Source organism: Phyllobates terribilis, unplaced genomic scaffold (genome assembly GCF_046119375.1).
Source record: "Phyllobates terribilis strain yellow unplaced genomic scaffold, ASM4611937v1 Scaffold_25__1_contigs__length_18738178, whole genome shotgun sequence".
Classification (NCBI taxonomy): Eukaryota; Metazoa; Chordata; class Amphibia; order Anura; family Dendrobatidae; genus Phyllobates; species Phyllobates terribilis.
In genome coordinates, this window is record NW_027362785.1 from 8,876,222 (window position 1) to 8,887,120 (window position 10,899).

The following is a 10,899-nucleotide window of genomic DNA, read 5'->3' on the forward strand; positions in this document are numbered from 1 at the left end:
CCACACGCGACACAGCAGATATCAGCTCCAGAGGCCTTCTTCGTGAGTCCACACGCGACACAGCAGATATCATCTCCTGAGGCCTTCTTCGTGAGTCCACACGCGACACAGCAGATATCAGCTCCTGAGGCCTTCTTCGTGAGTTCACACGCGACACAGCAGATATCAGCTCCTGAGGCCTTCTTCGTGAGTCCACACGCGACACAGCAGATATCAGCTCCTGAGGCCTTCTTCGTGAGTCCACACGCGACACAGCAGATATCAGCTCCTGAGGCCTTCTTCGTGAGTCCACACGCGACACAGCAGATATCAGCTCCTGAGGCCTTCTTCGTGAGTCCACACGCGACACAGCAGATATCAGCTCCTGGGGTCTCCTCCTTGGGTTCGGACACGACACAGCAGATATCAGCTCCTGAGGCCTTCTTCGTAAGTCCACACGCGACACAGCAGATATCAGCTCCTTAGGTCTTCTTCGTGAGTCCACACGCGACACAGCAGATATCAGCTCCTGAGGTCTTCTTCGTGAGTCCACACGCGACGCAGCAGATATCAGCTCCTGAGGCCTTCTTCGTGAGTCCACACGCGACGCAGCAGATATCAGCTCCTGAGGCCTTCTTCGTGAGTCCACACGCGACACAGCAGATATCAGCTCCTGAGGCCTTCTTCGTAAGTCCACATGCGACACAGCAGATATCAGCTCCTGAGGCCTTCTTCGTGAGTCCACACGCGACACGGCAGATATCAGCTCCTGAGGCCTTCTTCGTGAGTCCACACGCGACACAGCAGATATCAGCTCCTGAGGCCTTCTTCGTGAGTCCACACGCGACACAGCAGATATCAGCTCCTGAGGCCTTCTTCGTGAGTCCACACGCGACACAGCAGATATCAGCTCCTGAGGCCTTCTTCGTGAGTCCACACGCGACACAGCAGATATCAGCTCCAGAGGCCTTCTTCGTGAGTCCACACGCGACACAGCAGATATCATCTCCTGAGGCCTTCTTCGTGAGTCCACACGCGACACAGCAGATATCAGCTCCTGAGGCCTTCTTCGTGAGTTCACACGCGACACAGCAGATATCAGCTCCTGAGGCCTTCTTCGTGAGTCCACACGCGACACAGCAGATATCAGCTCCAGAGGCCTTCTTCGTGAGTCCACACGCGACACAGCAGATATCAGCTCCTGAGGCCTTCTTCGTGAGTCCACACGCGACACAGCAGATATCAGCTCCAGAGGCCTTCTTCGTGAGTCCACACGCGACACAGCAGATATCAGCTCCTGAGGCCTTCTTCGTGAGTCCACACGCGACACAGCAGATATCAGCCCCTGAGGCCTTCTTCGTGAGTCCACACGCAACGCAGCAGATATCAGCTCCTGAGGCCTTCTTCGTGAGTCCACACGCGACACAGCAGATATCCGTTCCTGAGGCCTTCTTCGTGAGTCCACACGCGACACAGCAGATATCAGCTCCTGAGGCCTTCTTCGTGAGTCCACACGCGACACAGCAGATATCAGCTCCAGAGGCCTTCTTCGTGAGTCCACACGCGACACAGCAGATATCAGCTCCTGAGGCCTTCTTCGTGAGTCCACACGCGACACAGCAGATATCAGCCCCTGAGGCCTTCTTCGTGAGTCCACACGCGACACAGCAGATATCAGCTCCTGAGGCCTTCTTCGTGAGTCCACACGCGACACAGCAGATATCAGCCCCTGAGGCCTTCTTCGTGAGTCCACACGCGACACGGCAGATATCAGCTCCTGAGGCCTTCTTCGTGAGTCCACACGCGACACAGCAGATATCAGCTCCTGAGGCCTTCTTCGTGAGTCCACACGCGACACAGCAGATATCAGCTCCTGAGGCCTTCTTCGTGAGTCCACACGCGACACAGCAGATATCAGCTCCTGAGGCCTTCTTCGTGAGTCCACACGCGACACAGCAGATATCAGCTCCTGAGGCCTTCTTCGTGAGTCCACACGCGACACAGCAGATATCAGCTCCTGAGGCCTTCTTCGTGAGTCCACACGCGACACAGCAGATATCAGCTCCTGAGGCCTTCTTCGTGAGTCCACACGCGACACAGCAGATATCAGCTCCTGAGGCCTTCTTCGTGAGTCCACACGCGACACAGCAGATATCAGCCCCTGAGGCCTTCTTCGTGAGTCCACACGCGACACAGCAGATATCAGCTCCTGAGGCCTTCTTCGTGAGTCCACACGCGACACAGCAGATATCAGCCCCTGAGGCCTTCTTCGTGAGTCCACACGCGACACGGCAGATATCAGCTCCTGAGGCCTTCTTCGTGAGTCCACACGCGACACAGCAGATATCAGCTCCTGAGGCCTTCTTCGTGAGTCCACACGCGACACAGCAGATATCAGCTCCTGAGGCCTTCTTCGTGAGTCCACACGCGACACAGCAGATATCATCTCCTGAGGCCTTCTTCGTGAGTCCACACGCGACACAGCAGATATCAGCCCCTGAGGCCTTCTTCGTGAGTCCACACGCGACACGGCAGATATCAGCTCCTGAGGCCTTCTTCGTGAGTCCACACGCGACACAGCAGATATCAGCTCCTGAGGCCTTCTTCGTGAGTCCACACGCGACACAGCAGATATCAGCTCCTGAGGCCTTCTTCGTGAGTCCACACGCGACACAGCAGATATCAGCCCCTGAGGCCTTCTTCGTGAGTCCACACGCGACACAGCAGATATCAGCCCCTGAGGCCTTCTTCGTGAGTCCACACGCGACACAGCAGATATCAGCTCCTGAGGCCTTCTTCGTGAGTCCACACGCGACACAGCAGATATCAGCTCCTGAGGCCTTCTTCGTGAGTCCACACGCGACACAGCAGATATCAGCCCCTGAGGCCTTCTTCGTGAGTCCACACGCGACACAGCAGATATCAGCCCCTGAGGCCTTCTTCGTGAGTCCACACGCGACACAGCAGATATCAGCCCCTGAGGCCTTCTTCGTGAGTCCACACGCGACACAGCAGATATCAGCTCCTGAGGCCTTCTTCGTGAGTCCACACGCAACACAGCAGATATCAGCTCCTGAGGCCTTCTTCGTGAGTCCACACGCGACACAGCAGATATCGGCTCCTGAGGTCATGGCTAGATACATGGCTCAGTAGACAGTATCATGTGTGAGGGGTATCCAGTGTGGGGGCATCCTGTGTGGGGGACATTGTGTGTAGAGGGGCACCCTGTGTGGTGAAGATTTTGTGTAGGGGGGAATCATGTACTGGTTAACATCCTGTGTGGGGGAATATAATGTGGGGGGCATAGTGTGTGGGGGCACTGTCCGCACACCGTCCCTTGCCTCGCTCTCTCCCGTCTTCCATAGTCGGGTGTTCTGTGAGGACGATGAGGGTAATGTCCACCTGGTTACACCCAGTAGGGGAGGTGTCAGGGCTGGTGACGGCCATCTTCTCCTCTCATCACTCACTAATGGCTTTATAATTGGGGGATGATGGCGGCGCTGGTCGCTATGGTGATATGGTGAGGGCAGATGTCCCATAAATCTACCGGTGACGGGTGAGCGGCGCGGCATTCGGTTTGGCCGCCGTCCCAGATCTGATCTCAGCGCAGCCGTCGTCGTCCTGTCAGGTCCGGAGGCCGCAGCCCGATGGCTTCTCCAGATGTCCTGGCAGCTGCGGGGTTAACGGCGCCCTTAACCCCTGAGGACGCGGCCGGACGGCTTTTACCCCTATTAGGGCTGTGTCGGGGGATTTTTGATGAGATCTTGTTTTCACGGGATTTCGGGGACATGCGGCCGCTGATTACTGTAACATATGGAGTAACTAACATGAAAATACCGCCATATAGTGAGCTAATATTACCGCCATACAGTGCAACTGCCATATAGTGAGGAAATAACACTGCCATATAGTGCCACCGCCATATAGTGAGCTAATAACACTGCCATACAATGCCACCACCATAGAGTGAGCTAACGCCGCCATACACTGCAACCGCCATATAGTGAGCTAATAACACCGCCATACAGTGCCAACGCCATATTGTGAGCAAACACAGCCAGATAGTGAGCAAATAACACCGCCATACAGTGCCACCGCCATACATTACAAAATATAGAGTAACTAAGCAACAAAGCTACGCAAGAAAATACCGCCATATAGTGAGCTAATAGCACCGCCATACAGTGCCACTGTCATATAATAGCCAAATAACACCGCCATACTGTGCCACCGCCATATAGTGAGCTAATAACACTGCCATACAGTGCCACCATCATAGAGTGAACAAATAACACCGCCATACAGTGCCATCACCATAGAGTGAACAAACACCGCCATACAGTGCCATCGCCATAGAGTGAGCTAACACCGCCATACAGTGCCATCACCATAGAGTGAGCTAATAACACTGCCATACAGTGCCACCACCATAGAGTGAACAAATAACACCGCCATACAGTGCCATCGCCATAGAGTGAGCTAACACCGCCATACAGTGCCACCGCCATACACTACAAAATACAGAGTAACTAAGCAACAAAGCTACGCAGGAAAATAACGACATATAGTGAGCTAATAACACCGCCATACAGTGCCACCACCATAGAGTGAAGAAATAACACCGCCATACAGTGCCACCACCATACACCACAAAATACAGAGTAACTAAGCAACAAAGCTACCCAAGAAAATACTGCCAAATAGTGAGCTAATAACACCGCCATACAGTGCCACCGCCATATAGTGAGCTAATAACACCACCATACAGTGCCACTGCCATATTGTGAGCTAATAACATCGCCATACAGTGCCATCGCCATATAGTGAGCTAATAACACCGCCATACAGTGCCATCACCATAGAGTGAGCTAATAACACCGCCATACAGTGCCACTGCCATATAGTGAACTAATAACACTGCCATACAGTGCCACCACCATAGAGTGAGCTAATAGCACTGCCAAACAGTGCCATCGCCATAGAGTGAGCTAACACCGCCATACAGTGCCACCACCATAGAGTGAGCTAATAACATCGCCATACAGTGCCATCGCCATATAGTGAGCTAATAACACCGCCATACAGTGCCATCACCATAGAGTGAGCTAATAACACCGCCATACAGTGCCACTGCCATATAGTGAACTAATAACACTGCCATACAGTGCCACCAACATAGAGTGAGCTAATAGCACTGCCAAACAGTGCCATCGCCATAAAGTGAGCTAACACCGCCATACAGTGCCACCACCATAGAGTGAGCTAACGCCGCCATACACTGCCATCGCCATAAAGTGAGCTAATAACACCGCCAAACAGTGCATATCCTCCTCCGTGTGTGACTGGTTCCGGTATAAGGATTACTGAGCCCCTCAGGTGCCGGCTCTGTGCTGCCCCCTATAGATGGATGGACCCACCCTGTCACCCTGGACGTCACCACAGACTTAATGGCCGACACGTGAGGAGTTAACGTCCCGGCAGCGGAGACGGTTCAGCCACAGATGGGGTCTTCTAGCGGAGGCTCTGGGGTCAGCGCCTCTCACTGCCACACAGGGCGTAACCGGACCCCAAACATCACAGGGATGATGAGAGTAGTGATACATTGTGTGATAGGAGATTAGATTGTGAGCTCTGGGGTCAGGGATGATGAGAGTAGTGATACATTGTGTGATAGGAGATTAGATTGTGAGCTCTGGGGTCAGGGATGATGGGGGTAGTGATACACTGTGTGATAGGAGATTAGATTGTGAGCTCTGGGGTCAGTGATGATGGGAGTAGTGATACATTGTGTGATAGGAGATTAGATTGTGAGCTCTGGGGTCAGGGATGATGAGAGTAGTGATACACTGTGTGATAGGAGATTAGATTGTGAGCTCTGGGGTCAGGGATGATGAGAGTAGTGATACACTGTGTGATAGGAGATTAGATTGTGAGCTCTGGGGTCAGGGATGATGGGGGTAGTGATACACTGTGTGATAGGAGATTAGATTGTGAGCTCTGGGGTCAGGGATGATGGGAGTAGTGATACATTGTGTGATAGGAGATTAGATTGTGAGCTCTGGGGTCAGGGATGATGGGAGTAGTGATACACTGTGTGATAAGAGATTAGATTGTGAGCTCTGGGGTCAGGGATGATGGGAGTAGTGATACACTGTGTGATAGGAGATTAGATTGTGAGCTCTGGGGTCAGGGATGATGGGAGTAGTGATACATTGTGTGATAGGAGATTAGATTGTGAGCTCTGGGGTCAGGGATGATGGGAGTAGTGATACACTGTGTGATAAGAGATTAGATTGTGAGCTCTGGGGTCAGGGATGATGGGAGTAGTGATACATTGTGTGATAGGAGATTAGATTGTGAGCTCTGGGGTCAGGGATGATGGGAATAGTGATACACTGTGTGATAGGAGATTAGATTGTGAGCTCTGGGGTCAGGGATGATGGGAGTAGTGATACATTGTGTGATAGGAGATTAGATTGTGAGCTCTGGGGTCAGGGATGATGGGAGTAGTGATACACTGTGTGATAGGAGATTAGATTGTGAGCTCTGGGGTCAGGGATGATGGGAGTAGTGATACACTGTGTGATAGGAGATTAGATTGTGAGCTCTGGGGCCAGGGATGATGGGAGTAGTGATACATTGTGTGATAGGAGATTAGATTGTGAGCTCTGGGGTCAGGGATGATGGGAGTAGTGATACACTGTGTGATAGGAGATTAGATTGTGAGCTCTGGGGTCAGGGATGATGGGAGTAGTGATATACTGTGTGATAGGAGATTAGATTGTGAGCTCTGGGGTCAGGGATGATGGGAGTAGTGATACACTGTGTGATAGGAGATTAGATTGTGAGCTCTGGGGTCAGGGATGATGGGAGTAGTGATACACTGTGTGATAGGAGATTAGATAGTGAGCTCCGGGGTCAGGGATGATGGGAGTAGTGATACACTGTGTGATAGGAGATTAGATTGTGAGCTCTGGGGTCAGGGATGATGGGAGTAGTGATACACTGTGTGATAGGAGATTAGATTGTGAGCTCTGGGGTCGGGGATGATGGGAGTAGTGATACATTGTGTGATAGGAGATTAGATTGTGAGCTCTGGGGTCAGGGATGATGGGAGTAGTGATACATTGTGTGATAGGAGATTAGATTGTGAGCTCTGGGGTCAGTGATGATGGGAGTAGTGATACATTGTGTGATAGGAGATTAGATTGTGAGCTCCGGGTCAGGGATGATGGGAGTAGTGATACATTGTGTGATAGGAGATTAGATTGTGAGCTCCGGGGTCAGGGATGATGGGAGTAGTGATACACTGTGTGATAGGAGATTAGATTGTGAGCTCTGGGGTCATGGATGATGGGAGTAGTGATACATTGTGTGATAGGAGATTAGATTGTGAGCTCCGGGGTCAGGGATGATGGGAGTAGTGATACATTGTGTGACAGGAGATTAGAGTGTGAGCTCTGGGGTCAGGGATGATTGGAGTAGTGATACACTGTGTGATAGGAGATTAGATTGTGAGCTCTGGGGTCATGGATGATGGGAGTAGTGATACATTGTGTGATAGGAGATTAGATTGTGAGCTCCGGGGTCAGGGAGGATGGGAGTAGTGATACATTGTGTGATAGGAGATTAGATTGTGAGCTCCGGGGTCAGGGATGATGGGAGTAGTGATACACTGTGTGATAGGAGATTAGATGTGAGCTCTGGGGTCAGGGATGACGGGAGTAGTGATACATTGTGTGATAGGAGATTAGATTGTGAGCTCTGGGGTCAGGGATGATGGGAGTAGTGATACACTGTGTGATAGGAGATTAGATTGTGAGCTCTGGGGTCAGGGATGATGGGAGTAGTGATACATTGTGTGATAGGAGATTAGATTGTGAGCTCTGGGGTCAGGGATGATGGGAGTAGTGATACACTGTGTGATAGGAGATTAGATTGTGAGCTCTGGGGTCAGGGATGATGGGAGTAGTGATACACTGTGTGATAGGAGATTAGATTGTGAGCTCTGGGGTCAGGGATGATGGGAGTAGTGATACACTGTGTGATAGGAGATTAGATTGTGAGCTCTGGGGTCAGGGATGATGGGAGTAGTGATACATTGTGTGATAGGAGATTAGATTGTGAGCTCTGGGGTCAGGGATGATGGGAGTAGTGATACACTGTGTGATAGGAGATTAGATTGTGAGCTCTGGGGTCAGGGATGATGGGAGTAGTGATACATTGTGTGATAGGAGATTAGATTGTGAGCTCTGGGGTCAGGGATGATGGGAGTAGTGATACACTGTGTGATAGGAGATTAGATTTGGAGCTCTGGGGTCAGGGATGATGGGAGTAGTGATACACTGTGTGATAGGAGATTAGATTGTGAGCTCTGGGGTCAGGGATGATGGGAGTAGTGATACACTGTGTGATAGGAGATTAGATTGTGAGCTCTGGGGTCAGGGATGATGGGAGTAGTGATACATTGTGTGATAGGAGATTAGATTGTGAGCTCTGGGGTCAGGGATGATGGGAGTAGTGATACACTGTGTGATAGGAGATTAGATTGTGAGCTCTGGGGTCAGGGATGATGGGAGTAGTGATACACTGTGTGGATAGGAGATTAGATTGTGAGCTCTGGGGTCAGGGATGATGGGATTAGTGATACACTGTGTGATAGGAGATTAGATTGTGAGCTCTGGGGTCAGGATGATGGGAGTAGTGATACACTGTGTGATAGGAGATTAGATTGTGAGCTCTGGGGTCGGGGATGATGGGAGTAGTGATACACTGTGTGATAGGAGATTAGATTGTGAGCTCCGGGGTCAGGGATGATGGGAGTAGTGATACACTGTGTGATAGGAGATTAGATTGTGAGCTCTGGGGTCAGGGATGATGGGAGTAGTGATACACTGTGTGATAGGAGATTAGATTGTGAGCTCTGGGTCAGGGATGATGGGAGTAGTGATACACTGTGTGATAGGAGATTAGATTGTGAGCTCTGGGGTCAGGGATGATGGGAGTAGTGATACACTGTGTGATAGGAGATTAGATTGTGAGCTCTGGGGTCAGGGATGATGGGAGTAGTGATACACTGTGTGATAGGAGATTAGATTGTGAGCTCTGGGGTCAGGGATGATGGGAGTAGTGATACACTGTGTGATAGGAGATTAGATTGTGAGCTCTGGGGTCAGGGATGATGGGAGTAGTGATACACTGTGTGATAGGAGATTAGATTGTGAGCTCTGGGGTCAGGGATGATGGGAGTAGTGATACATTGTGTGATAGGAGATTAGATTGTGAGCTCTGGGGTCAGGGATGATGGGAGTAGTGATACACTGTGTGATAGGAGATTAGATAGTGAGCTCTGGGGTCAGGGATGATGGGAGTAGTGATACACTGTGTGATAGGAGATTAGATTGTGAGCTCTGGGGTCAGGGATGATGGGAGTAGTGATACACTGTGTGATAGGAGATTAGATTGTGAGCTCTGGGGTCAGGGATGATGGGAGTAGTGATACACTTGTGTGATAGGAGATTAGATTGTGAGCTCTGGGGTCAGGGATGATGGGAGTAGTGATACACTGTGTGATAGGAGATTAGATTGTGAGCTCTGGGGTCAGGGATGATGGGAGTAGTGATACACTGTGTGATAGGAGATTAGATTGTGAGCTCCGGGGTCAGGGATGATGGGAGTAGTGATACACTGTGTGATAGGAGATTAGATTGTGAGCTCTGGGGTCAGGGATGATGGGAGTAGTGATACACTGGTGTGATAGGAGATTAGATTGTGAGCTCTGGGGTCAGGGATGATGGGAGTAGTGATACACTGTGTGATAGGAGATTAGATTGTGAGCTCCGGGGTCAGGGATGATGGGAGTAGTGATACACTGTGTGATAGGAGATTAGATTGTGAGCTCTGGGGTCAGGGATGATGGGAGTAGTGATACACTGTGTGATAGGAGATTAGATTGTGAGCTCCGGGGTCAGGGGATGATGGGAGTAGTGATACACTGTGTGATAGGAGATTAGATTGTGAGCTCTGGGGTCAGGGATGATGGGAGTAGTGATACACTGTGTGATAGGAGATTAGATTGTGAGCTCTGGGGTCAGGGATGATGGGAGTAGTGATACACTTGTGTGATAGGAGATTAGATTGTGAGCTCTGGGGTCAGGGATGATGGGAGTAGTGATACACTGTGTGATAGGAGATTAGATTGTGAGCTCTGGGGTCAGGGATGATGGGAGTAGTGATACACTGTGTGATAGGAGATTAGATTGTGAGCTCTGGGGTCAGGGATGATGGGAGTAGTGATACACTGTGTGATAGGAGATTAGATTGTGAGCTCTGGGGTCAGGGATGATGGGAAGTAGTGATACACTGTGTGATAGGAGATTAGATTGTGAGCTCTGGGGTCAGGGATGATGGGAGTAGTGATACACTGTGTGATAGGAGATTAGATTGTGAGCTCTGGGGTCAGGGATGATGGGAGTAGTGATACACTGTGTGATAGGAGATTAGATTGTGAGCTCTGGGGTCAGGGATGATGGGAGTATGATACACTGTGTGATAGGAGATTAGATTGTGAGCTCTGGGGTCAGGGATGATGGGAGTAGTGATACACTTGTGTGATAGGAGATTAGATTGTGAGCTCTGGGGTCAGGGATGATGGGAGTAGTGATACACTGTGTGATAGGAGATTAGATTGTGAGCTCTGGGGTCAGGGATGATGGGAGTAGTGATACACTGTGTGATAGGAGATTAGATTGTGAGCTCTGGGGTCAGGGATGATGGGAGTAGTGATACACTGTGTGATAGGAGATTAGATTGGTGAGCTCTGGGGTCAGGGATGATGGGAGTAGTGATACATTGTGTATAGGAGATTAGATTGTGAGCTCTGGGGGGGGGGGGGGGGGGGGGGGGGGGGGGGGGGGGTTC